Below are 27,500 nucleotides of genomic sequence, written 5' to 3'. Positions count from 1 at the left end.
TAAGGTTAACAATCCAGCCTAAAAAATACTGGAGCATAAAACAAACCTTTAAGTCTAGTGTCAGCGAAATTTGGTCACAATAAGGTCCACTAGTTAATGGAGAAATATGAAAAGTAACCATTATTATTACTTCGCGTTACTCGACCATGCAGTAGATCCCAGCGAGTCCCAGTCATCGCTGGCAAAACACAAACAAACAATTATCATTACCAGAGTAATATAGCAGAGGGACGAGATGACAGTTCCCGCCCCTAAGGACATTACTTACCGCCCCAAAGCTAGACCAATGTACCTTCATTTTACATAGTTCTTTGAAGGCCTATGATGAGGAAGACTGGCCCTGGACTGGACGACGGTAACTCGGAACGTGAAGTTGATCACTCGTAGACTAACATTATTAGAGAAATTTATATTGCATTAAGAACTCGCTCAGGAAGCCCGAACTTTCGTCCCGCTCTGTTAAAAAGAATATTTAGCTTATTGATGAGGAATGTGGCCTTGGTGCTGTACTAAGAATAGTAAAGAACAGACGGCTCAGTCACGCTGTTACCTTTTCTTCGCAATGTGTTCTGTAGTGCGACAAACGTTACACTTTTGTTGGAAAAGTATCAGTATCAACGTCCATTTCGTTAACTCTGGAAACACCGGGGGCAAAGTATATACAGTAATTACCAATATAATGATGATGACGAGCGACACAAGGAAATATTAATAAAAAAAAAATACAAATAATAATCCAGTATGATGATGATGATGGTGGTGATATCTAAGCGACACAAGGAAATATCAATGGAAAAATTAAAAATAATAATCCTATGTTACAGGGTGAACGGTGCTGGGGAAAAATATAAACATCAAAGAGAAGGGGTAAATAACAGAAAAGGGGAAATGAAAGAAAAATAACGGAATCAAGGGAAATGCGCTACAGAAACTAAATCTTAAAAACTTACAACAAAACTGCTAGTTTGTCAAAGAAGTAAGAATTACAAATATAGGACAACGAAAATAACGAAGGTAAAGAACGAAAGTCAAGAAATACTAAATAAGAGCAAAGAAGAACAAACGGATACAAAAATTTTAAAAACACAAAATAAAGTGACAAGAAAAAATAAACGGAGTACCAAACATTCCCGGAGGAAAAGCAGCAACCCGCACGTCCAATACAGATGAATCATTGATTCCAAGAACCGGGAAACATTCCTGGAATCGGGAATAGACCTCAATGACTCACCAGGTCACCGGCAATTTTCCTTAACTATTATTATTATATTTTTTTTTAACGACACCACCAAGTCACATTCCTAGACTCACACAGGACTCACCTGGAGAATTTGTTGTTATATGACAAATGAGAATTGGAGCAAGGCACAGTTAAAGAAGTTGAACAGCTCGGTCGGAAGAGACCAATTATAAAGCAGCTGGAGGCCACAAGAGACACAGCAAAGAACCTCTAGAACCATCTACAGCAGACTGCGTAATGCACACTGTAGGCAGATACTGCCATCAAGGGACTCCTCCTTCTTAATGGAGAAGCTTTAGCTCCTCCAAGAAACCTATAAGTAAGTATATCTTAGTTTAACCAGACCACTGAGCTGGTTAACAGCTCTCCTAGGGCTGACCCGAAGGATTAGATTTATTTTTGCGAGGCTAAGAACCAACTGGTTACCTAGCAACGGGACCTACAGCTTACTGTGGAATCCGAACCACATTATACAAGAGGCCTGTAACGCTAGAGTGAGTCGGACTGATCAATCATCCAATAATGCGGTACTGCTCAAGGATGACGATTGGTTGTGGCGGATAACCAGGAATATATAAGATAATCCGAAGGACTATTTTGTATTGCTTATCCTCTCAAGGCGCTAGATGGTTCAATTTATCTATTTGTTAATTTATCAATTTTTTTTTTCTTTTTTTAATAAGTGGGATCTCTTCTTTCTGTATTTCCCTTTACCTCCTTTTACTTCTTCCTAATGAACGCCATATTCCTTGGAAGCCTGAATTTCAAGTCAATGGCCCCTATGGCGGGCTTGTTCCATTCGAATAGGTTTCATCCTCTGAATAATAATAATAATAATAATAATAATAATAATAATAATAATAATAATAGGGGTAATTAGTCGTTTCATTATCATAGTTATTATTACCTCCACTTAAGTTATGAATTCGGTTTTTTATTTATTTACTTTTTAATGATTATGCTAAAAGTTGTGTATGCATTTTGAGAACAATTTGACCAGAGGTGGGCCAGGCGACTGGCAAAAGTGATAACATTTTGGGATAAATCTTGATCTGGATGAAGGACCTTTCATGGGTACGGGGGATTAATTGTTTAACCCTGGCGGAGTTTTGCGGTCTACGAGCGCTCAGATTACCATAATTATAAAGAAGAAAGTCAAGAGACGCTCAATAATATGCAAATGAAGATGAAAGACATTAGTATCTGAAGTAAGAGAGAGAGAATATAGAATTTAGGCCGAAGGTCAAGCCCCGGGACCAGTGAAGTCATTCAGTGCTGAAAGTGAATTGAAAGTAAGAAGTTTAAAAGGCATAACAGGAGGAAAACCTCGCAGCTGCAAAGTTAAGTATATATACCTTAGTTTACCCAGACCACTGAGCTGATTAACAGCTCTCCTAGAGAGGGCTGGCCCGAAGGATTAGACTTATTTTACGTGGCTAAGAACCAATTGGTTACCTAGCAACGGGACCTACAGCCTATTGTGGAATCCGAACCACATTATAGCGAGAAATGAATTTCCATCACCAGAAATAAATTCCTCTAATTCTTCATTAGCCGGCCGAACATTGCTGGAAGATGGTGGAAAGTAATATGGAAGAAAGAATATGAATGGAGGTGCAGTAGAGGGAATGAAAGTGGTTGCAGCTAGGTGCCGAAGGGACGCTGCAAAGAACATTAAGGAATGCCTACAGTGCACGGCATGAGGTGAACTGACAGCACTAACCCCTATTCCCCCCCCTACCGGGGTGTCCGGATTAAAAATGTACTGGAGTAAAAAATAACCAGCGCCAATTACAAATCACAAAAGAGTCAAAGAACTCAAAATACAAAGAAACTCACAGTAAGAAAAGAATAATGTGATCACATCAATTACCTGTGGGTAATTTGTGCACAAAGAACTCACCATAAAAAGTTACTTAATCAAGTTCAATTGGGTAACTTAGAAAGCAGGATACGATTGCTGCGATGTATGAGACAGGCAATTTAGTCGTGAGAACTATATATGTATCATCATGAAAGATATGTATCATCAAGATATATATCGATGCTTCTTCGTGAAAAATTTTTTAGTATGAGAAACACACTGATGTGTATTGACGAGAGAAATTTTCATAAATATTTATGCATCTTCGCAGCTGATTTATCATTGTGAGATCTATATATGCATCGCCGCAAAAATTGTTACATATTAAGACTCATCATAAGAAATATCTGTAAATCATCGTAGCAATTTAAGTAGCGTTGAGAAAAAAATCTTAGAAACTTTGAGAACAATATTCATATATCATTGCGAAAATTATCTTAGAAACTTAGAGGAAATAATGTTCATATATCATCAAGAAACTGTTTTTTGACCATCGTGTGAAATGTTCATATATCACCAAAAGGGATATTAATTACAAAATGTTCTCACACTCCTAAGAATAAGAGAAACTCTAACTGGGGATGACTGGCAAGAATTTCATATGCAACCTGTTTATAACACTTTATATTCAAAATATCAAAATGAATATTCTAAATTTTAAACAATGGAATCACAGGAGATAGTTATCAGTTTATGTTGTATACATTAGCTTTTATAAATTCAGCTTTATTACTTGGTTATGAATATTTTTCATCACTGAGCGACAGGTGGCAGACTGATATACATACAGTACATACATACATACATTCATTCTCTTTATTCCGTTGACTTCTTTATCCTTTGTTTGGCCGACAGTCACTCTCACTAACTCTTAAGTCGAATACAGGTTACTGAACAATACTATATATGAAAAGATTCTGGTCTTGTGCCTGGGACCAATATATATAAATACTGTAAATACGTAACGTCTAGAGTATGTATTTACAGCATTGGGACAAAAATTTAACAAATAAAGTAAACAAGTAAAAAATGCGCCGAAGTTTCTTCGGCGCGGTCGAGTTTTCTGTACAGCAGCTACAGCTTATAATCAAGGCCACCGAAAAAAATTCTATCTTTCGGTGGTCTCGGTATAATGCTGCATGAGCCGCAGCCCATGAAACTTTAACCACGGACCGGTGGTGGCCTATCCTATATCGTTGCCAGAAGCACGATTATGGCTAACTTTAACCTTAAATAAGATAGAAACTACTGAGGTTAGAGGGCTGCAATTTGGTATCTTTGAAGACTGGAGGGTGGATGATCAACATAACAATTTGCAACCCTCTAGCCTTAGTGGTTTTTAAGATCTGAGGGCGGACAGGAAAAGTGCGGACAGAAAAAAGTGCGGACAGAATAAAGTGCGGACGGACAGACAAAGCCGGCACAATAGTTTCCTTTTACAGAAAAATAAAATGAACAAAATTCAGGTGGAATGAACGAGCACTTGTTTATCTTAATGATACTGGAGGCATCTGGAAAAATTCGAACACAAATATATCAGACTACCACTTGTCCTTTAACAATATGCAATTTCACGCAAGATAATCTCACGCGTAGTCTGTACGTTGATGGTCCCATTATATATATTATGAATCAAAGGTCAAGGCCTCAGAATAATAAGGAAAAACAATAGAGCCAATAGCAAAGAATAAAATAAAATAAAATAAAATAATGGAACGTGGGTGAAGTCCCTTAACTGTCATTTGAGGTGTTATGCAATTACCCAAAACTGAAACTATTGCGTTGCCATAAATGAATATAAAAATAAAAATATAAATACAATTTTCTAATGAATTAATGAGTAACATGTTCAGTTCTTAACATGGAATATGATTATGGACTTCAAATGCCATTGTTCAATGCGATGGAAAGAAAAATTTTTTAAAATTTAATAGAAGGTGTGTGTGTGTGTGTGTGTGTGAGTGAGTCTAAAGAACTTTAGGTGTTTTACTTTATTTCTAAAGATATCATGTTTACCAAGTCAAATGCCTCACCAAATATATGATAAAAATACCTCGTTAGGTTAAGAGACCATGGTCTTCCATTAGCATACTGTGCGGAAAAGTACATGAAAAAGGTTAAACTCAAAGCAACTAATATACTTTATAACATACATTTATATGTATATATACATACATAAACATATAAAATATATATATATATATATATATATATATATATATATATATATATATATATATATATATATATATCGATGTTATCCATCTGAGTCTCAAATGAATGAGATTGTTGATCCATGAGCTTTTTTTTCTTTTAATCCAAGGTGATATTAGTTCCCATTGACAGCCCGGTTAACTAGTGGGGGCAAGAGATCGAACCGCAGACGTTCCGAATTCAAGCCCAATGCTCTACTACTGAGCTGTGACACAATATATATATATATATATATATATATATATATATATATATATATATATATATATATATATATATATATAAATAGCCCATAAAAACGCCAAAATGTAGAAAGTAAATGCTATACTTCAGGCACCAAACTGTCTCTCTCTTCAGGCAAAGAGAAGAGAGAGACAGTTTGGTCTCTGAAATATAGCATTTACTTTCTATATTTTGGTGTTTTTATGGGTTCCTGATATTTGATGGAATTCTAATTTAACAAAAAATATTTCACAGTCATATATATACATATATATACTGTATATATACATCTGTGTGCGTGTATGCGTGTGTTTATCATTAAGCATTTCCCCCGACACAGGCCGGCTACAAAGGAAAAATCAATACAATAGTTACTGCCACAGTCATACTTCAACAGGTGAATCGTGAGTGAATCTCTACAATTCTATTCCTCTCACGCACTTATTTAAAAAATTTAAGTTTTCTACTCATATATACCTTCAGAAGCCTGGTCAGCCTCTGAACCAGACCATCACTGCAGCATTTCTGTTACAGTCCCATCCACTCCTCGGCCCTTTCTGTTCCTCGCGTTCTTAACTGCTCTCGTTGCACCCTCAACAGCCACTTCCACAGTTATTCCCGGCATTACACTAAGCATTTCTACCCTTGCGTCATTCAGCTCCGCCTCTCTTCTATTCAGCATATTCTTCTAGTTCCTCATTGGAGGGGTGTGTATCGTTATCAGCTAGCACTCTACTGGTCCCGCGTTCGATTCTCCGACCGGCCAATGAAGAATTAGAGGAATTTATTTCTAGTGATAGAAATTCATTTCTCGTTATAATGTGGTTCGGATTCCACAATAAGCTGTAGATCCCGTTGCTAGGTAACCAATTGGTTCTTAGCCACGTAAAATAAATCTAATCCTTCGGGCCAGCCCAAGGAGAGCTGTTAATCAGCTCAGTGGTCTGGTTAAACTAAGGTATACTAAACTTATTTCCACGAATCTTCGAAATATTCACTAGATCGACCAAGACGCCACCTCACCATTTATATCTTTTAATATGACGACCATGTGTTGGCTAACGTTCTTTTTCATATTCTCCCTTCTAGTTTTTAGTGGCCTTCTTTTCTTCTCTTACTTTCTTCTTGACTACCTCATCCATCTCTTCTGCAGTACAACTGTACCTTAAATATATACGTGTGTATACATATACAGTATATATATATATATATATATATATATATATATATATATATATATATATATATATATATATATATATATATATATATATATATAATATAAATTACAGGATCTAAAGTTCACCCAATTACGTGTACAATATTCTATCCATGATTATGAAACATTAATTGAAAGGGTGTGTTGTGTGTTGTGTGTGTGTGCGCGAGTGTGTGAGAGAAGAGGGGGTGGGGGTTACACGAAAATCACAAGCCCGAGCAGATCTTACCCCTACCGTCCTTGACCGAGATTCCTGAAAAAGATCGTTGTGGACATGCCGCTTCGACCTAATTCAGATCAGGGCCTCAGTAGTCTAATAGTTACTGTTTAAAATCCTTGGCAAACATGACCAACGACTACATAGTCTACTAGTGTGAATTCAGACCTTGCCACACTCCTAATGCTTCAATAGTACACCAGGTACTATTTACATCCCGAGAAAGAACATCAAGGCTTAAATAATCTCCAAGCTCCTACTTAAACCTGGACGAAGACTTCCAAACACTGCATAGTCCACCAGTTCCTTAGACCTTCTTGTAGACTGACAACGTCTAATAGTGTACTTATTAATATTCAGACAGCAGCAAAAATGCAAACGTGTAAATAGTTTTGCAAACGTGAAAATAAAACTGTAGTTACTATTTAAACCTTTGCTTAAGAATTACAATGCCAAAATAGTTTATATTTACCACGAAGACCTTGTCAAAGATTAGAACCTACCACTAGAACGAGAGGGAAGGAATTTCATGTCTTTACACCAGCCCTTGGAATTGATAAGATTCAATTGATGTGTCTGGCAACAGAACGCATGTCTGCCAGTCGCTATTGGTAATACTGAAAACATTCCTGTTGTGTCTTTTAATCAATAGCCTACACTCAGTATATTGGATTTTAGCTTCTGTTCTAGATTTTACAATAATAATATCAACATTATTATTATTATTATTATTATTATTATTATTATTATTATTATTATTATTATTATTATTATTATTATTAACCATGCTTCCAAAAATAGATGGCCGTATGTAAACAGATAAAAACAGAGCGATCAGAAGACGATTAGATATATAGCCTACGAACATGATTTTTGGAAAGGTTTCATTTGCTCATGCAATTTCGGTGTACAAGGAAACAACTAAAGGATTGTTCATCCAATGTAAGGAAAGTGGACTCCAAAATCATTCTCGCGCTCCAGTAACGGCCTTCTAAACCTTTCTAAGCCAGAAACAGCGAAGACATTAGCGACTATATATATATATATATATATATATATATATATATATATATATATATATATATATATATATATATATATATATATATATATATATATATATATATATATATATATATATATATATATATATATATATATATGTATATATGTATATATATATATATATATATATATATATATATATATATATATATATATATATATATATATATATATATATATATATATATATATATATATATATATATATATATATATATATATATATATATATATATGTATGTATGTATGTATTATGATCATCTCCTTTCTAAGTATATATACATATTTATATATACATATATATATTTGTATATTATATATAAAATATATATATACAATGACTCAACGTCATCTAGGTCCACAGTCATCGTACTTTCCAAGTAATTACAATAAATTATAACCAATTATACCCCACTACATATAATACACGTCCAAGACGAGACTTGAAGTCGAGGGTCGGGTGACTGAGGACACACTTAGAGCCTCTCTTTCAAAGGTCGACTTCACACCAGACGTGTTTTGGCCTTGAGTCGGTGACAGGAATGCTGGAATCATTCCAGAATACTTGATGGAGTCGTTCCAGATATTCCGGTAACCTTTAAGTGGAAGTGGGTCGTTTCGACTTTCGTGTAAAAGGTTACAAATCGTCTGCTTCGAGGAATTCACAAACCTCTGATTTATCGATAGCTCGGTAAGGTAGTCTGATCAACAAATGCCGTCATGGAAGATTTTGGAGAGAGAGAGAGAGAGAGAGAGAGAGAGAGAGAGAGAGAGAGAGAGAGAGAGAGAATTTCCAGGGGAGAATAAACAAGATTTTACAAAGAGAGAGAGAGAGAGAGAGAGAGAGAGAGAGAAGAGAGAGAGAGAGAGAGAGAGAATTTCAAGGGAGAAAAAAGAAAAATTTTACAGAAGAGAGAGAGAGAGAGAGAGAGAGAGAGAGAGAGGGTAGCAACTATTCTTGCTCCTTTATACATTACAATCAGTTCTTAGATTTCTCAACAAAGGTACAATTACACTGGAAAAAGAAAACGAACAATAAATCCAATTTAATACTCAGCGTCAGAAGAAGAATGATCCATGCTTTGCTAGTTAGACATTAAGGTACATCATGTTCTGTAATGAAAGGCTTGCTAGAAACCAGCCGATAATTATTTATTAATTACTTTTTTAATCTTGCCTGCCTCTTTTTATTACAATATAGCGTATCTCCAATGTAGCTATCAACGCAATGTATAGTATACAACTTACTCTGAGTTCACTTTCACATATGCAAATTACTGATTACATTTCTTTCTTTACTTCTACACACATTTTATCATTTTTGGAATGCTAATTTCAGTTTCAAATATTACATATAAGTTAGCATTCCATTTTTTACTTCTGTGTAAAATTCTAATGTTAATTTAAAATGTTTTTTTACCATTAACATGATTTACCAAAAGTTTCTTCGTCCGAAAAACGTAAATAATTAACATTATAAAAATCAATCCGAATCTTAACTTACATGTTATTTATGTTTTTCATTTATACTCATTTTAATTCAATTTGTTTCTAATTTGGTCTTTCAACCTCCAGGAATTTTCTTCCAGTTTGAATTTTAAGCAGACTAATAATAATCATCATCATCATCATCATCATCATCATCATAAAAATCTCATGATAGTATGAGTCACTAAAATGGTGAAGAAATCTACAGATTGAGAAGGAGAATCGAGCAGGTCCTCGAAAGCTCACTTTTGTATATATATTTCTAATATATATATATATATATATATATATATATATATATATATATATATATATATATATATATATATATCTACACCACTGTGGATTTATTCACCAATAAAAATCATGATGATTATGATGATGATGTTGATAAATATTATTACACTGATAATTATAAATTGGTTTCAAAACCAGAAGGCTAAGAAAGAAGAAAGAAGCCCAGAAAGTGCTGTAACGTTTTCGCCGAGCGGTATTGTGACACCCATCACTGCTTAGTCTGTCTGTTGTAATTTTCACCTCCTCTAATTGGATACAGCAGGTGCTCGTTAATTTTGTCTTCACACACACACCTCTCTCTCTCTCTCTCTCTCTCTCTCTCTCTCTCTCTCTCTCTCTCTCTGTTCAAGGAATCCCATAAAGCAATTCAACCTACCTTTTGTCCTCGTGTAGGTAGTCTCAGCCCAGTTCTGGCTAACCGACTTCAACCGATGGCTCTCGAATTCTGGAAAAAGAAATTATAAAAATGAAAATCAGAATGGCAATGGAATGGAGAGAGAGAGAGAGAGAGAGAGAGAGAGAGAGAGAGAGAATTTCCAGGTGAGAAAAAAAAAAAAAATTTTATAAAGAGAGAGAGAGAGAGAGAGAGAGAGAGAGAGAGAGAGAGAGAGAGAATTTCCAGGGGAGAAAAAAAGAAAGATTTTACAAAGAGAGAGAGAGAGAGAGAGAGAGAGAGAGAGAGAGAGAGAGAGAATCAGAAAAGAGTATGATAAAATAAATCAAGACGAAACCCAAAGGCCAGCAGAGTGAGCGAGGAAGGAAACACCTGTTGTATAAATCGTAGAAATCCGAACCGAGCACATTAGTCCAGCCAGGCATTTCCTACGGTCAATAAAATCCATCAATTAAAGAGAGAAATCTGCGGACACCTGGATCTGCTATCGGCACGAATCAGCGCCTTTCGAGAGCGCTTGTGACCAGCACAGAACTCGATATGAGGTACTGGACTGCGCTTGTGGTTGAGTGATTTGTTTTTTCATGGCGCGTCTGAGTGCGCCTGAGTTCTGTTTGCGAACGCTCGAGCGCATCCATATTCATGCCATATGTCTTCGTAAGGGGTATGATCACGCTATATTCTTCACCGTTTTGGAAAGGTAACTTGTGCCTATTAGTTTTAAAAAATCAAGCACAGCCTCGCGACTCTCGTCAGGCCACCTCTTCCCACACTTACTGCGAGGAAATCTTCAAACCTCGGATTACCCAGATCAGCAACTAGTTTTTTCTTTATCATGCCAAGCTTTAAAATTCTCTTCCTTCTCCCGTTTTCTTGAGTTTTAAAACTATTCTTCCTTCAAGCCGCTGGTCTTTCCCTTCTTTTGCTACTTCCTTTTTACTTCGGATCAGGGCTACTAAAGGGTATTCGGGTTCCTGACCCGATGGTCTTCGCTCCTAAATAAAATGAAGGGTATAAGAAGATGAACCGAAATTATAACCTGACCAAGGTTCATTGCACCGGCATGGATGTCTGATTAAAAGACATAAAAAAAGACTACTACATAAAGAATGGGACATGAAGCAAATCAAGTACAAATAAGTACGAACGAGAAAGCTCGCGCTGTCACTAAACACACGTAGTAAGTGAAATCAAGAACATCTCATTAAACAAAAGCCAACTGCTTGCAGGAAGACCTAGCGAGAGAGAAAAGCCCAAAACAGAGCGTGCGCAACAACCCATCATCGGGGCGCAAAGAGAGCGTTTTCGCGTGGTTCCAACAGATACATCAAAGTCGCAAAGAACAGCCTCATTGTAAATACAGGAACGACAGGTAAATACCCACCGGAGTGAGGCTTAAAAACCTGTCATTTCAGCGTCGTTTAAAGTTTGCCTTTCTCGGAAATACGACACGAAATAATAGACAGATTGTAAGGAGGAAATACTTTAGTTCCTCTCCCTCTCTCTCTCTCTCTCTTTGTCAACAGTGACATGCTTATCTATATACTCACGCAGGTCCCAAGCCCGAATTAAAGAAAGGGTTGTAGGGTTAACGCCCTTTACTTGAGAGAAAAACAAACCATTGGCAATGTTTTTTGCAATACATTGCAAGATTACCAAACACTGGTTGTTGCTGTTATTATCAGTATCATTATTATTATTTGTAGTAGTAGTAGTAGTAGTAGTAGTAGTAGTAGTAGTAGTAGTAGTATTGTCATTTGATAATATCCAAAGAACCTTTAGGCACCTAAAAGTATCTGCGCTTATTATTATTATTATTATTATTATTATTATTATTATTATTATTATTATTATTATTATTATTATTATTATCATACTATTTATATGTAGGGATGTTTTCTTCTGGTAGCTTATTATTATTATTATTATTATTATTATTATTATTATTATTATTATTATTATTATTATTATTATCCTTCAAGCATGAATGTGAGTTTCCCAAAGATCATTGCAATCACAAAGAGATCTTTGAGAAATTAAAATAATAGGGTGGGTAATTTAACCATGTATTATTATTATTATTATTATTATTATTATTATTATTATTATTATTATTATTATTATTACTCAAGACGTGCAAGCAATCATAAGTGAAAAAGAGACGTCAGAAAATATAAAAAATATATTATATAACATGACGATAAATTAAGCAAACCACTTTTATCTTTCGGTAAAGAGTCCAATGCTTTCCTGTCGTAATACTCTACGTAAATTAAGCACAGAAAGTTGTTCCAAAAAATAACAGCATTTTAGCATATAATAATAATAATAATAATAATAATAATAATAATAATAATAATAATAATAATAATAATAATAATATAAATTTCGTGACCGGATACTTCTAATCACCTTACTCTCATCAAAGTTATATTTCGTATCTCTATAAGTTCTAATACATCTGCTAGCAATTATGGTAACTTATAACAGCAGTAATGTTAGACAGATTACATTTTAGGCTTGTTGTGGCTTTTCTTATAAAATTCACACTCATTATTATTATCATTATATTCGTATTATCTCAATAAGATATAGGAAAGGAAATCAACATTACCCTTTTGCATTACAGTATATTAATCATGAATGAAACATCGGCCAGATAGACATCCCCTGATGTAGGTACAACTAAGGTAAACTGACAGTGCAAAAATGTACTCAGTCGGCGTTACTTTTCTTCAGAGAATAAAGCGTTGCAATAACATAAAGGGCACTTTGGAACTTTCGTTTCTCCTACTGCTATTTAAATTTCGATGCTATATCTCACAATTCGATGCTCTACCTTCGCAAATCTCGAGGTTATCAAGGGTCGAAGTCCGGGCAAGAATAAGAATGGATCTTTCTTAGACAGTGACTCCCAAGGGTTTTCGGGGATCGTTATCTAGGACTAATATTTCTTGGGGGTCATTATCTTTATGATATTTACAGCTTTTTGTTTGTGTTTTTACGGTAACCCTCAACGGGCTTGTACTAAACACGCCGCAAAGGTGGATACATACCGGGTTAAAACCTGTGGGGGTCCCTATCTAGGAAAGATCTATAGGAATAACAACATGAGCAATGTTGCCGAAGGTACTCAAGGTCAAAGTCCGCAAAAGAAAAACAGAGGGAAATGGGAAGCAATAACAATATAACTCCACACTCTAAGAAACAGTCATCGTTATGACATGTTCCGCTCCCCTACAAAAGTCTGGCGGAGCAGAAAACAAAGGAGGAGCGTTCCACTCGCGAGTACGCAGACCCACCCATGACATATGCTAGGGCGGGGCCATTATTAAAATTGACAGAATGTGCGAGAGAGGCAGAGAGAGTCTTGTGAATGGTTTTACACCCTTTTTAATGGAAAAATGGTTTATATTTTCACGGAGTACTGATCGCACGCGTCTAGGAAGAAAGATTAAGAGAGAGAAAATGTCAGTTGGAGAAGTTTACATTTTTAAAATAAAGAATTTCTAAAATTCAGATTTTTTGGAGTCAAATCAAATAGATAAGCTTCAGTCTCAGACGGATTTATATTACTACTACTTCTACTACTACTATCATAACGATAATAATATTGTCATCAATAAAGAAAAATAAAGCCTATGTAATGACGATAATTACACGTTATTACCTACAACATCATTAAAAACAACAAATACATTTAATTTGAGGAACTGCAAATCAAAAGAAAAAAGAAGTTACACGAAAGGTCATCGCGGGCCCTCTCTTTACCCAAGGCCAGTAATGACACAAACTGTACCGTGTTACTAATAAAAGAAAAGACACCCCCGAGGCTTACATGAGATACTTAACGTAATAACAAGGAAAGCTGCGATTAATGATCACGACATGTTTGCAACCAACGCGACGGATGGTACTGACGACAAATGCGCCACGGCTCTTACGCTTTATACACACACACACACACACACACACACACACACACCACCCATATATATATATATATATATATATATATATATATATATATATATATATATATATATATATATATATATATTTGTATATATATGCATATATATATATATGTGTGTCTGTGTATATATATACACAGATATATATATACATATATATATGTATATATATAAGTATATATAATATATATATATATATATATATATATATATATATATACATACACACACACATGAGAGAGTGTGTTTGTGTGTGTGTGTGGAATCGCCATAGCAACCACTTACCATCTCCATTTCCTCTCACTTTTTGGATAGGCTTGTCACTACGGCACTTATCTTCACCCAAACCTTGGGAATCAGGATTTCTCAATTATTCTTCACTTTGAATCAGGACTGTATAATGATAATCGTATTCAAAAAGTGTGAGGAAATTGAAAATTAGGTCATTATAGCTAATACATACATACATACATACATACATACATACATACATACATACATACATACATACATACATACATACATACATATATATATACTGTATATACTGTATATATTGAGAAGGAATAACATCAGGCTGGATTTATAATATATAATTTTTATAAATGTATATATATATATATATATATATATATATATATATATATATATATATATATATATATATATATATATATATATATATATATATATATATATATATATATATATATATTTATATATATACATACATACATTCCAAAATTACTAATTACGTAAATCCAGCCTGATGTTATTCCTTCTCAGTGTCAAAGTCTGCAATCCTTACAGCAAGATTTCCAAAGCAGAGTTGTTATTTCTATGCAAAGAAAGAAGAACAGGCTATTGTTAAAAGTACTGTATAGATACTTAAAACAGATAACGCTTATTAGGCAGTGCAGGGCCCAGATAGGGTTAGAGTAGGAAGGTCAGCATTAGAAGCCAGCTGTACAAGGCAATGAGTCACAGTGAAGCCCAGAATCAAACACAGAAAGAGTAAATATGACTGTGCGGAATTACATTTCGTCATTTCAAGAATAAAAAGAACTGGCTAGGTCAAATTAATTGCGCCATTCCTCTTTTAATATATAACATGATTAGATTTGATCAAAATACATATATGTAAAACCTCGTAAACAGAGGCTAGGACACGACAAATTCTATTAAGAGGATAGAAAATACATTTATTACAAAGTCCATAGAACTACTAGAAAATAATGTTACAACATAGCCATGTCTATTAGACCAATTGAAAACAAAGTTAAAACTAACTCTATTAGAACACATTGCAGAGTACACTGGACAAGCAGAAAACCCAATAATATATACCAAAGAGGAATAAGAAGGGTCCAAATAATAGCAGGAGACCAACATTTACCTCAAAACATGTAAAATACATCCGCATTCTGCTCCTCATTCAGCACGAATTCCATGTATCCGGATCCATTAGCAGCAAACATACACGTATACCCGACGGCAAGACTATTCACAAAGAAAATCCAGTCTGTTCGTCATATTCTTACGTAATTCTATACAGATAATTCATAGAGAAGACCCGTAACACAGTCAACAATTATTTCCATGTACAGCACACTTTCCACACTCCGAGAAATAAACGTGCGTGACGTCACTGGTCTCCATGGCAACCACCAATACAAAACGCTATCTCTCTCTCTCTCTCTCTCTCTCTCTCTCTCTCTCTCTCTCTCTCTCTCTCTCCTGGCTAGGTACGTCCCTTCCCCCATATCCCACAGTCTTATGCAGTCAGGAATAATGAGAGAGAGAGAGAGAGAGAGAGAGAGAGAGAGAGAGAGAATCTATAACACAGGTGTAACAATTTGACCAATACATTACGAATAAACATGGAAATCTATATTCGCAACCAGAAAAATATTATACAGACGAACGAGCTTTGCATTAGTATTATTTCTTTGAAAGTGTGCATGAGAGAGGTAAAGAGTTATATCTAAGAAACTACATTGTGCATATATATATATATATATATATATATATATATATATATATATATATATATGTGTGTGTGTGTGTGTGTGTGTGTGTGTGTGTGTGTGTGTGTGTGTGTGTGTGTGTGTTTTATCAAAAAAGTGCTTTAAAAAAGAGAGAGAGAGAGAGAGAGAGAGAGAGAGAGAGAGGTTGTTAACCTCAAGTCCTGAGTGGTATATATGGGGTTTCTTCATTTGAGTTCAATTGATTGCTCTTGTACAGGCGAGCAATTTAATCACCGCAGAACAGGACGAGGAAGGTCAGTTTTTCTTCTTTGTGCTTAAAGAAAGTGTGTGTATATATATATATATATATATATATATATATATATATATATATATATATATATATATATATATATATATATATATATATATATATATATATCAAGTAATACAACAAAATTAACAACCTATTATAATAACAATAATACTTATAATAAGGAAAACAAAATTAAGATAGCTATACTCACAGAAATACAGTATTAGCAGAGTATCAGTAGATAATAAAATAAAAGCATCAACTGCAATAATTACAACATAGTGATGATAGTGGCTGTAGTGTTAAAATCTACTTCAGGGCAGCATAATGCAGAATGAACGAAGGAAACACGAACAATGCACCAGTCTAATAACTTCAGCTGCAATATCGCATGACAATGAACTTATTACCGGCTAGAATATTTAAGAACGAGAGAGCATCCGGAGACCGCTAACCTCCGTCAAGGCTCAGCAATCCAACCTCCGACGTCATCACCCCACACAGACACATACACACACACACACACACACACAAACATACACATAGAGACCCTTATCAAAATCCGGGTCTCTGAATCTCTCCGAGACCCAGTCTTTTGTTGTCAATGATGAGGACCACTTTTGGTGAAATTTTCGTAAAATTTAAGGCATAACGTTCTGCGTAATCCTGCTTACCAATAAAGAAACAAAGGAACAAACACAATTTAACCGGGGATTACAAATATCAAATGGGTAATGATTCAATTAATTAAGTGTGTGCCGTAATAGACCATGGGGAATTTTCCATAATTATTCCACTCATGCCACTTCTAAGCCCGGATAGAAGAGGAGTGAGCGTACGGTCAGCGTCCCTTGCCGTGGGAAAATTCCAAGCGTTATTGAAACTTGACAGCTAACTGTATCGGTCCGAGAAAAGCAACAGTAGAACATAATTATGTCCGGAATCCAAGAAGTAAGAGTACAGAAGGATAATTATTCAGTGATGAAGTAGCCTATTTAATTATAAATAATTTCTTACTTTTACTAGAAAATGTACCTTCCCCTGACCACTCCAGTGGTCAACATGTCTTGTATTACGAATGACAGAAAGAAGAATCCTCCTTCCCTCTACATCTCACAAACCTTTCCCTTTTCATATACGCGAAAGAGAGAGAGAGAGAGAGAGAGAGAGAGAGAGAGAGAGAGAGAGAGAGAGAGAGAAAATGACTCTCATGCTTAGCCTCCCTTGTATGTTGCAAGTCGACCCCACCTTAGTAATGAATAGCTTCCATACATGAATGTCTTACCCATCACGCACCATACTTACGGGTTTACGCAAATGTACCGTAATTTCTTCAGGTAAAGGTAACATTCTGCCTAGCAGAGCCACCCTTATCATAGCACACCGCCATATCCAACGACGCAATAACGGGACTATTGACACAGCAAACACATGGACCTTATTTTTGACAAGTGAAGGCCATCCTCCGAAGCTCGAAGGTCAACACCATTAGGTTCCAGATACGTAACAACTAATGAATTTTTCCAGTGGAATCCGAATAGTGGTGGAATAACAGGAAGAGAGCCAATAAATCAAATCAACGAAATTCCAGGTAAGTATTTTTATCAACAGAAGGTGACTGTGTGGTCATACATGGGAATGTGGACGCGTCAATAATATACATTTTTTTTCTATTCGTCGTGCCCATAATTCTTCTAGAGTCATTACATAATATCACATTGCTCACCTAATAGCCATTTTTCTTCCTATGCCGCCTTTTGTACACCAGGTAGGACAAAAACTTCCCCTCTGTATGCAATCAACTAGAGTACATTCAATGTCTTTTTTATGCAAGCAACTAAGGGGCAAAGTTAGCCAACATTAGGTAAACCAACTAAAGGACAAAACTATGGCCCCCCCTGGATACACTAATTAAGGGTTCAACTATCCATTCTGTCAGACTATGTCTCCTTGTATAAAACCGGCTAATAGACACACCATACCCCTTTCATGCAGCCAGTTAAAGGACTACAGTGGCAACCAACTGCATATTCAAAAAAGCAAAGGTCAAACTGTGTCCGCTATCAAACAACTAAATAGGAGACAGAATCTATGTCTCCCTTTAAACCAACCTAACTGAGGAACAAACTAAGTCTATTTTTTTTCCTTAACCAACTAAGGGACACATTGCCTCCCAGTTCCTATAACAAACTTTCCTACAACAAAATAAGGGAAAAATTTTGCCTCCTTTTCATACAGCCAAAGGATAAGCTAGGCCATATTTCTGTAACTAACCTATGGGGTGAACTCGATCTCTTTGTAAGCAACCGGCTAATGGACAGAGACAATATCCCCTTTTACGTAACCCTCTCTATAGCTCCGTAAATAAGTCGATGAAAGTCGATGAATTACGTCGATCGGCCTTGAGAAGTAGTCCTTCGATGCTTATCAAGTTCACATCGATCACTCCTCGAGATTCGTGGATTCATGGTTAGGGCCTTCGACAGGATCCTGACGTCGGAAAGTAAGTACAGCGGTCTTCCTCGTGACACAAGCCTTCCCAATTACGTAGGTCTCTTAACTAGTATGAATTGGAGTTTATTCTTTTGATAAGAGCGGTTGAATATATACACATTTAGACTGAAATGGAACAGAGAATTTAGGCCAAAGGCCAAGTACTGGGACCTATGAGGTCATTCAGCGCTGAAAGGGAAATTGAGAGTAGAAAGGTTTGAAAGGTGTAACAAGAGGTGTTAGGAGAGGGTGGATAGCAAGAAGGAAGAGAGAGAATATGAGGAGGTACAAAAAAGGAATGAAAGGGGTTGCAGCTAGGGGTCGAAGGGACGCTGCAAAGAACCTTAAGTAATGCCTACAGTGCACCGCGTGAGGTGCACTGACGGAACTATCCACCCAAAAGGGGATATTTAAATGAGAATAAACTTGAGTCCTATTGACGTAAGAGTGTCTGAACAACACGTACGTTAAAGGAGGAGATAATGTAGAAAGCGAAAGAAACGCAAACATCTGAATGACATAATTAGCAGAGACACAGAGACAGACATCTACTGATATCTTGTTTTGACGAAAATATCTGAACATGAAAGAAAAGAAACCTAGAGAGTAACAGCCTGAAACACTTTCCAGAACGGAGGCTAATACAAAATCAATTCCCCTTGATTAATTTCAGCCTTTTAAGATTAAATTTAGAAAACGTCCCATTCGAGCAGTGACCTATTCTGACCTTAACCTTAAACGTCATGAAGCGAAATGGCCAAGTGGGAAACGTCCAAATAAAATCCACTGACATATGACCCATTCACAGACATAACACGCATTACCAAGAAGCGATGCCAAGAGGCAAACCTGTCTTGTATTGACTAAAGTGCAAATAAATACACACACGAACTTTCAAAGCAAGTGACAAATATGCAATGAGAACCTTCATCAGCAAGTAACAATAAGCAACGCGAACCTTCAACTGCAGAGCCATAAAGAAGAATTCAATGGAAATTATCGAAACGAAGGCTACATCGTGACAGAACGTGATGGAATTGGCCTTTCCCTAAGGTCGTGTTTTGGTTGTCAATGGTGATAACTTACTTTGGGTTTTCAGATAGCTCGGGTGATAAATGGAACGAGAAAAATGTGTCCCTTATTTAATAATGAGGCCTATTGCATAGGCTGTAAGCAAAATAATAATCAATTTAATGAACAAAAAGGCACACACTCAGTGGATAGGAATACCCATAACCAACAAAAGATCTCAGGTTCGATTGCCGAAATAGCTGAACCGATTTTGGTCTGTACAGTTAAATCCGAGTGTGCATCTGTTGACTTAAAAAGAGACTTATGTGCCTGTTAGATAGTTAACTGAAGTTGGTTGCAACCATGGTAGAAAAAGACATGGACCTGACGAGAATTACAATAGAAATGGACCTGGCGAGAACTAGAAAACTCATGATAGAGAGTTAACTGAAGTTGACTGCAACCAGGGTAGAAAAGGGCGTGGACCTGACGAGAACTAGAAAACTCATGGTAGGTACTTAACTGAAGTTGGTTGCAGCCAGGGTAGAAAAGGGTGTGGGCCTGACGACCCAATCCCCTCCAGATAGTTAACTTCTGGGTGATCCCCAATCCCCTCCACATAGTTAACTTCTGGGTGATCCCCAATCCCCTCCAGATAGTTCATTTCTGGGTGATCCCCAATCCCCTCCAGATAGTTAACTTCTGGGTGATCCCCAGTCCCCTCCAGATAGTTAACTTCTGGGTGATCCCCAATCCCCTCCAGATAGTTAACTTCTGGGTGATCCCCAATCCCCTCCAGATAGTTAACTTCTGGGTGATCCCCAAGCCCCTCCAGATAGTTAACTTCTGGTTGATCCCCAATCCCCTCCACATAGTTAACTTCTGGGTGATCCCCAATCCCCTCCACATAGTTAACTTCCGGGTGATCCCCAATCCCCTCAAGTTAGTTCATTTCTGGGTGATCCCCAATCCCCTCCACATAGTTAACTTCTGGGTGATCCCCAATCCCCTCCAGATAGTTCATTTCTGGGTGATCGCCAATCCCCTCCAGATAGTTCATTTCTGGGTGAACCCCAATCCCCTCCAGATAGTTAACTTCTGGGTGATCCCCAATCCCCTCCAGATAGTTCATTTCTGGTGATCCCCAATCCCCTCCAGATAATTAACTTCTGGGTGATCCCCAATCCCCTCCAGATAGTTAACTTCCGGGTGATCACCAATCCCCTCCACATAGTTAACTTCTGGGTGATCCCCAATCCCCTCCACATAGTTAACTTCTGGGTGATCCCCAATCCCCTGCAGACAGTTAACTTCTGGGTGATCCCAGTCCCCTCCAGACAGTTAACTTCTGGGTGATCCCAGTCCTCCAGATAGTTAACTTCTGGGTGATCCCAGTCCCCTCCAGATAGTTAACTTCTGGGTGATCCCAGTCCCCTCCAGATAGTTAACTTCTGGGTGATCCCCAATCTCCTCCAGATAGTTCATTTCTGGGTGATCCCCAATCCCTCCAGATAGTTAACTTCCGGGTGGTCCCCAGTCACCTCCAGATAGTTAACTTCTGGATGATTTCCAATCTCCTCCAGATAGTTCATTTCTGGGTGATCCCCAATCCCCTCCAGATAGTTAACTTCTGGGCGATACCCAATCCCCTCCAGATAGTTTACTTCTGGTGATCCCCAATCCCCTCTAGATAGTTAACTTCTGGGTGATCCCCAATCCCCTCTAGATAGTTACTTCTGGGTGATCCCCAATCCCCTCCAGATAGTTAACTTCTGGGTGATCCCCAATCCCCTCCACATAGTTAACTTCTGGGTGATCCCCAATCCTGTCCAGATAATTAACTTCTGGGTGATCCCCAATCCCCTCCAGAGTGTTAACTTCTGGGTGATACCCAATCCCCTCCAGATAGTTAACTTCTGGGTGATCCCCAATCCCCTCCAGATAGTTAACTTCTGGGTGATTTCCAATCCCCTCCAGATAGTTCATTTCTGCGTGATCCCCAATCCCCTCCAGATAGTTCATTTCTGGGTGATCCCCAATCCCCTCTAGATAGTTGACTGCTGGGTGAACACCAGCCCCTACGCATAATTAGAATCTGGGTGAAACTCAAATCCTTTAGATGATTACCTTCCAGGTGACACTGACACCTTCCAGACGATTAACTCATAGGTGGCTTCACACCTCCATATTATCAAGTTTTGAATGAACTAACCCCTTACAGATCATTAACTTCAGACTGACACCCACAGGCCTCCCTATGATTAATTTCTGAGTGATACACAGCTCTCCAAATAATTAATTTCTGGGTAACGCAAGCACCTCCAAATAATCAACTTCTGGGCAACCCGTATATTAACTTCTGAATGAACCACAACCACTTCAGTTTTTGAGTGAATCCCAATTCCATCCAAATCATTAAGTTGTTGATGAGCCACGGCCTCATTCACTGCATTAACTTCTGGGTGAACCACAACCCACTAAAAGCGCTTAACATTGTGTTATCCAACCCCATCCAGGTGATTAACTGCAGAGTGAATTCCAGTACCCTATAGATGATTAACCTCTGGGTGAACACCAATACCCTTTGGAAGACTAACTTCTGAGTGAAAGCAAACCCCTTCCAGATGATTAAATTTTGGGTGAATACAAACCTACTCCAGATGATTAACTTTCTGGATGAAAGCCAATCTACTCCAGATGATTCATTTCTCTGAGAACCCCATCCCCATTAGATGATAATCTCCCCATAAAACCCAATCTCCCTACACACATAACTTCTGGGTGTTTGCTAGCCCCTCCATACGATCAGCATCTGTGTGAAAACCATCCCATCCCATTTATTAACTTCTGTGTGATACTAAACTCCCTCCATATGATTGTGTGGTGAACCCATAGAATGATTAAGTTCCAGATGACACTGAACTCCAGTTATTAACTCTCTGAAACCCAACCCACTCCATATTAGTAACTTCTGGATTAACCAGTTTAAATCAATAAGATTATCTCCTTGGTGATCCCAACCCCTTCACATATAATGAACTGGGTAACATCAACCCCCTATAAATGATTAACTTCTGGATGAACCCCTCCATCTGATGATTAACTTCTCGGTGAACCACAGCTCCCTCCATTTTATTAACTTCTGGGTGAAATTCATCCCATTTGAAATTATTAACTTGCCGGTGAACTCCAACCCTCTCCAAATGATTAATGTCTGGATGATGAACTTCTGGGTAACAGCCAACCTACATCCACATAATTAACTTCTGGGTGACTCCTAACCCAGTCCAGATTGTTAAATTTGGTTAATCACCAAGTCCCTTCATGTCTGGGTGACCTTAACCCCCTCCACACGCTTAATTCCTGGATGATCATCAACCCATCCAGATGATTAGATTCTGGGTGACCCCAGCCAGTCTAGATGATTAACTTTTCATCACAACCAACCCCCTCCAGATGATTACATCAAGGGTAACCCCAACTCTCCCCAGATGAATAACTTTTAGATGACCACAATCCCCTCCAGATAATTAACTCTTCGGTAACGCCATCACCTTCCAGATGATTGATTTCTGGTGACCTGTAGCCCACTCCAGTTGATTAATTTCTGGGTATCCTCAACTCCTCCAGATGATGAACTTGTGTGCAACTCCTTCCCCATCCAGACGGTTAATATCTGGATAACCCTAACCCCATACAGATAAACGTCGGTGTGACTCAACCCTCTGCAGATGATTAACTTCTGGGTGAACCCCATCCTCCTCAAAATGATTATCTCCTGGGCGAACCCCATCTGAATATGATTATCTTCTGGGTGGACACCAACCTCTATCAGATTAGTGCCCTCTGGGTGACCCCTAATGCCTCTAGATGATTACCTTCTGGACGAACCCTGCCCTCTCCAAATGACTAACTTCTGGGTGAACCTTAACTCCCTCCAAATGACTAACCTCTGGGTGAACATCAAACCTCTCCAGAAGATGAACTTCTGATTCACCCCAACCTCCTCCAGATGATTAACTTATAGTTGCCATCAACCCCCTACAAATTGTGAACTTTTGGTTTACCCTCAGCACCTTCCAGATGATTTATTTCTGGGTGATTAGCAACCTCCTCCTGGTGATCAATTGATGAGTAACCCACAGCTCCTCCAGATGATCAACTTTGGTGTAACCTGATCCTTTCGGATAATTCATTTGTTGCATACCTCAAAGACCCACCAGATGATTCATTTCCATATGACCCATACCACCCTCCAAATGATTAAGGTCTTGCGGATATAAATGAAAAGTTGATGACTTGTAGCTATGGGGATGTTGACTGGCTCTGCAGAGGCATACTCTCAACTATGTGACGTTGTTATTACATCATGTTAATACATATCAACCATTGGAAAGGAAGACTCTCTCTCTCTCAAGACTAACTCGATCCAGAACATCAGATCCAAATAAAGAGTCAGATCTGAAATTACTTCTTCTACCGCCAATACAAATATTGACCAAAACCTAACAGGAAAGCTTCGACGCGGTAGTTCCTCCTCCCTGGAGGAATGGAAACAAACTTCAGGCATTCAAAACCATACCAAACAAGACTATACCATAGTGTCAATACCATCTTTGGTGGAATGAGTTTTCCTTTTTTCTTTCTTTTTTTTTTAAGTGCCCTGATGCCAAGGCACTCTTCAGCGGAATGACAGGGTTCGTTCGGCCGTCCAGCCGAAGAAAGACCAAGAAAGGGCATTCCTCCGTAATCATACCCTGGCCTTTCCTATCATACCCATGCCCTTCCACCTCATGATTTCGTAGCTAGAGACATCTCACGGGGCGACAGAGAGAGAGAGAGAGAGAGAGAGAGAGAGAGAGAGAGAGAGAGAGAGAGAGAGAGAGAGAGAGAGAGAGAGAGAGAGAGACTTAAATTAGTGTATAGTGTCATTTCTTTTAGTTGATTATTTTTTGAGAGAGAGAGAGAGAGAGAGAGAGAGAGAGAGAGAGAGAGAGAGAGAGAGAGAGAGAGAGAGAGAGAGAGAGAGACACTTAAATTGATGTGTAATGTCATTTCTTTTAGTTGATTATTTTTTGAGAGAGAGAGAGAGAGAGAGAGAGAGAGAGAGAGAGAGAGAGAGAGAGAGAGAGAGAGAGAGAGAGAGAGAGAATCCTACCAAGCACAACAATCAAAGTGCCGTGAGGTAAGGATCGAGGCCTCTTGTATGTCATCGAAACCGCAAAGGGGCGCAGCATGCGAAGGATTTCCCACGGGTCCTTTTGACATCTCTCTCTCTCTCTCTCTCTCTCTCTCTCTCTCTCTCTCTCTCTATTGTTATTTTGTTAAAGAAAATCCACCCATCTCTTTTAATTTCCTTGAATCTGCACCCAAAGTTAATAAATGTTAATTTTCTCGAACTTTATTATATCACCATAAGATTATTCGTTCTTTCATCCTGTTCATTCTTCCGCATTACCACCTCCCCATAGTTATCATCACTGTCTGCACACTTTTCTTTCTTGACGCCTTCCTCTCCCACGTTAATTCTCATGCCCGTCAATCAGTCGGGTGCTTTCTCTGTCTTCTCCGATCCGCCGTACCCCACATTCCGATAACAAAGGGAAGAAGAACAATAACAATAGTACACTTAATAATAATAATAATAATAATAATAAATAATAATAATAATAATAATAATAATAACAACAACAACCGCAAAAACTAAAATCTTATTGAAATATCACAAACTTCAATCACAATAAAAACGATAAAATCGCAATTACTAAAACAATAACGAAACAGATACAGATCTCTGTTACTACTACTACAAATAATAATAATAATAATAATAATAATAATAATAATAATAATAATAATGAGATCTACATGTTCGACACGTGACTATCAGGTCGCGCGCTCAAGTAGTCAAAGCAACGTACAAGTCCTTCAATCAATGGGGCAATGGCAACGAAAGCACTTGAAGGCAATGACCATGAAAGAATACGACAAAGTCACACACGTGAGCAACACGACTTCTAAACACGTCTACAGATCAGATGTTTCGAATGCAAAATTTATCAACTGATAACTCAGTTGCAACTGGTTCACTCTCGGATGTTTGAACTGCAAAAACTTCAGCCGTTGATAGTTCATCTAAAAGTTTACTCTTGTACTGTTAACCGCCCAGTGGTTGGCTATCCCATAGATGGTTCGATTTCTCGTGGTTTATCTCAGATGGTACTCCCCAGATGGCTCAAATACAGATGATCTTTCCTCTTATTATTATTACTCAGAAGATGAACCCTATTCCTAGGGAACAAGCCCACAGGGGCCACTGACTTGAAATTCAAGCTTCCAAAGAATATGGTATTCATTCGAAAGAAGTAACAGAAGGTAATATGAAATACGGTTCATCCAAGGATGATTCATCCTCGAATGGCTAATCCACTGATGGATCACCAAAGGAAATCTATCCACAAGTGGCTTACCTTCTGGCGACCCATCCACGAATGGCTCACCCACGAACGGCTCACCCCGATGGCTTATCCTTGAGCAGGTCACTCACATATGGCTAATCGTACGATAATTCATTGGCAGGTGGTTAATCACTGAGCGATTCATCCACAGTTACCTCGCCCTCGGCTATTCCAACCATAAATGGTTCACCCTAAGATGGCTCAGAGCAAACTGTTCAATCACAGATGGTTCTACTAACGTTTTTGCTACCCGCAGATGGTATCAGAGCAATACCCAGGATGAACAAGCATATCTCACGTCATTAGATTAAGCGAATACAGACATACATACATTAACGGACGCACAGCTGCTGGGAACACAAAATTATACAGATGCTGCACATTTCTTAATGAGGAAAATAGGTTTGCGTGACTGTACGGTCTGACACGGCAAGTCTGGTGTTCTGATAAAGATACGAAAGCCAAGAGGAATGCTATTCAAGTTATTATACCGTCGAAAATAATTATATATTAAAGGTCAGAGTATATCCATTTATCTATTTTTTCAAATGCAAAATGAAAGTACTTTAGAATATAGAATATGGAATTTAGACCAAAGGCCAAGCGCTGGGACTTATGAGGTCATTCAGCGCTGAAAGGGAAAATGATTAAAAAAGGTTTGCAAAGTGTAACAGGAGGAAAACCTAGCAGTTGCACTATGACTCAATTGTTAAGAGAAGGTGGAAAGTAAGATAGAAGAAAGGGAAAATGAAGGGAGGTACAGTAAAAGGAATGAAAGGGGTTGCAGCTAGGGGACGAGGGAAAATTAAGCTGGTGAGCGAAGAGGACTCTGTTTTTTGCGAATACATGATGATGAATTTGCAGAAGAACCAACCAGGACAACGCAAACGTATAAGACACATGAAGGACGATGTCGCTGGGAAATCAGTCCTGATTATGATGGTGGAAGCTTCCTTGCGTGACAGAAGTGCAGCGATCAGTGGAGCTGGCAGTAAGTACTCGAAATTTTGCGTGGGGAACCCCTTCCTCAGGAACCTATGGAAGCAGTGATACCTATTTCA

At 37.7% G+C, this 27,500-nt stretch overlaps 1 protein-coding gene across 2 annotated transcripts in view; it reads right to left on the bottom strand.

Moving 5' to 3' along the window:
• The window catches only part of Rab23 (RAS oncogene family member Rab23), a 177,765-nt gene that overhangs the window by 128,341 nt on the left and 21,924 nt on the right, over window positions 1–27,500 (bottom strand). For both annotated transcript variants that reach the window (XM_067114198.1, XM_067114200.1), the window contains exon 2: window positions 10,203–10,271. The gene's annotated coding sequence lies outside the window, so the exon portion shown is untranslated. The remainder of the gene's footprint in view (window positions 1–10,202; window positions 10,272–27,500) is intronic.

The sequence above is a fragment of the Macrobrachium rosenbergii genome, chromosome 13 (genome assembly GCF_040412425.1).
Source record: "Macrobrachium rosenbergii isolate ZJJX-2024 chromosome 13, ASM4041242v1, whole genome shotgun sequence".
NCBI classification, from domain to species: domain Eukaryota; kingdom Metazoa; phylum Arthropoda; class Malacostraca; order Decapoda; family Palaemonidae; genus Macrobrachium; species Macrobrachium rosenbergii.
Note: the sequence above shows the minus strand (reverse complement) of the source record. Positions and strands in the feature narration are given on the sequence as shown.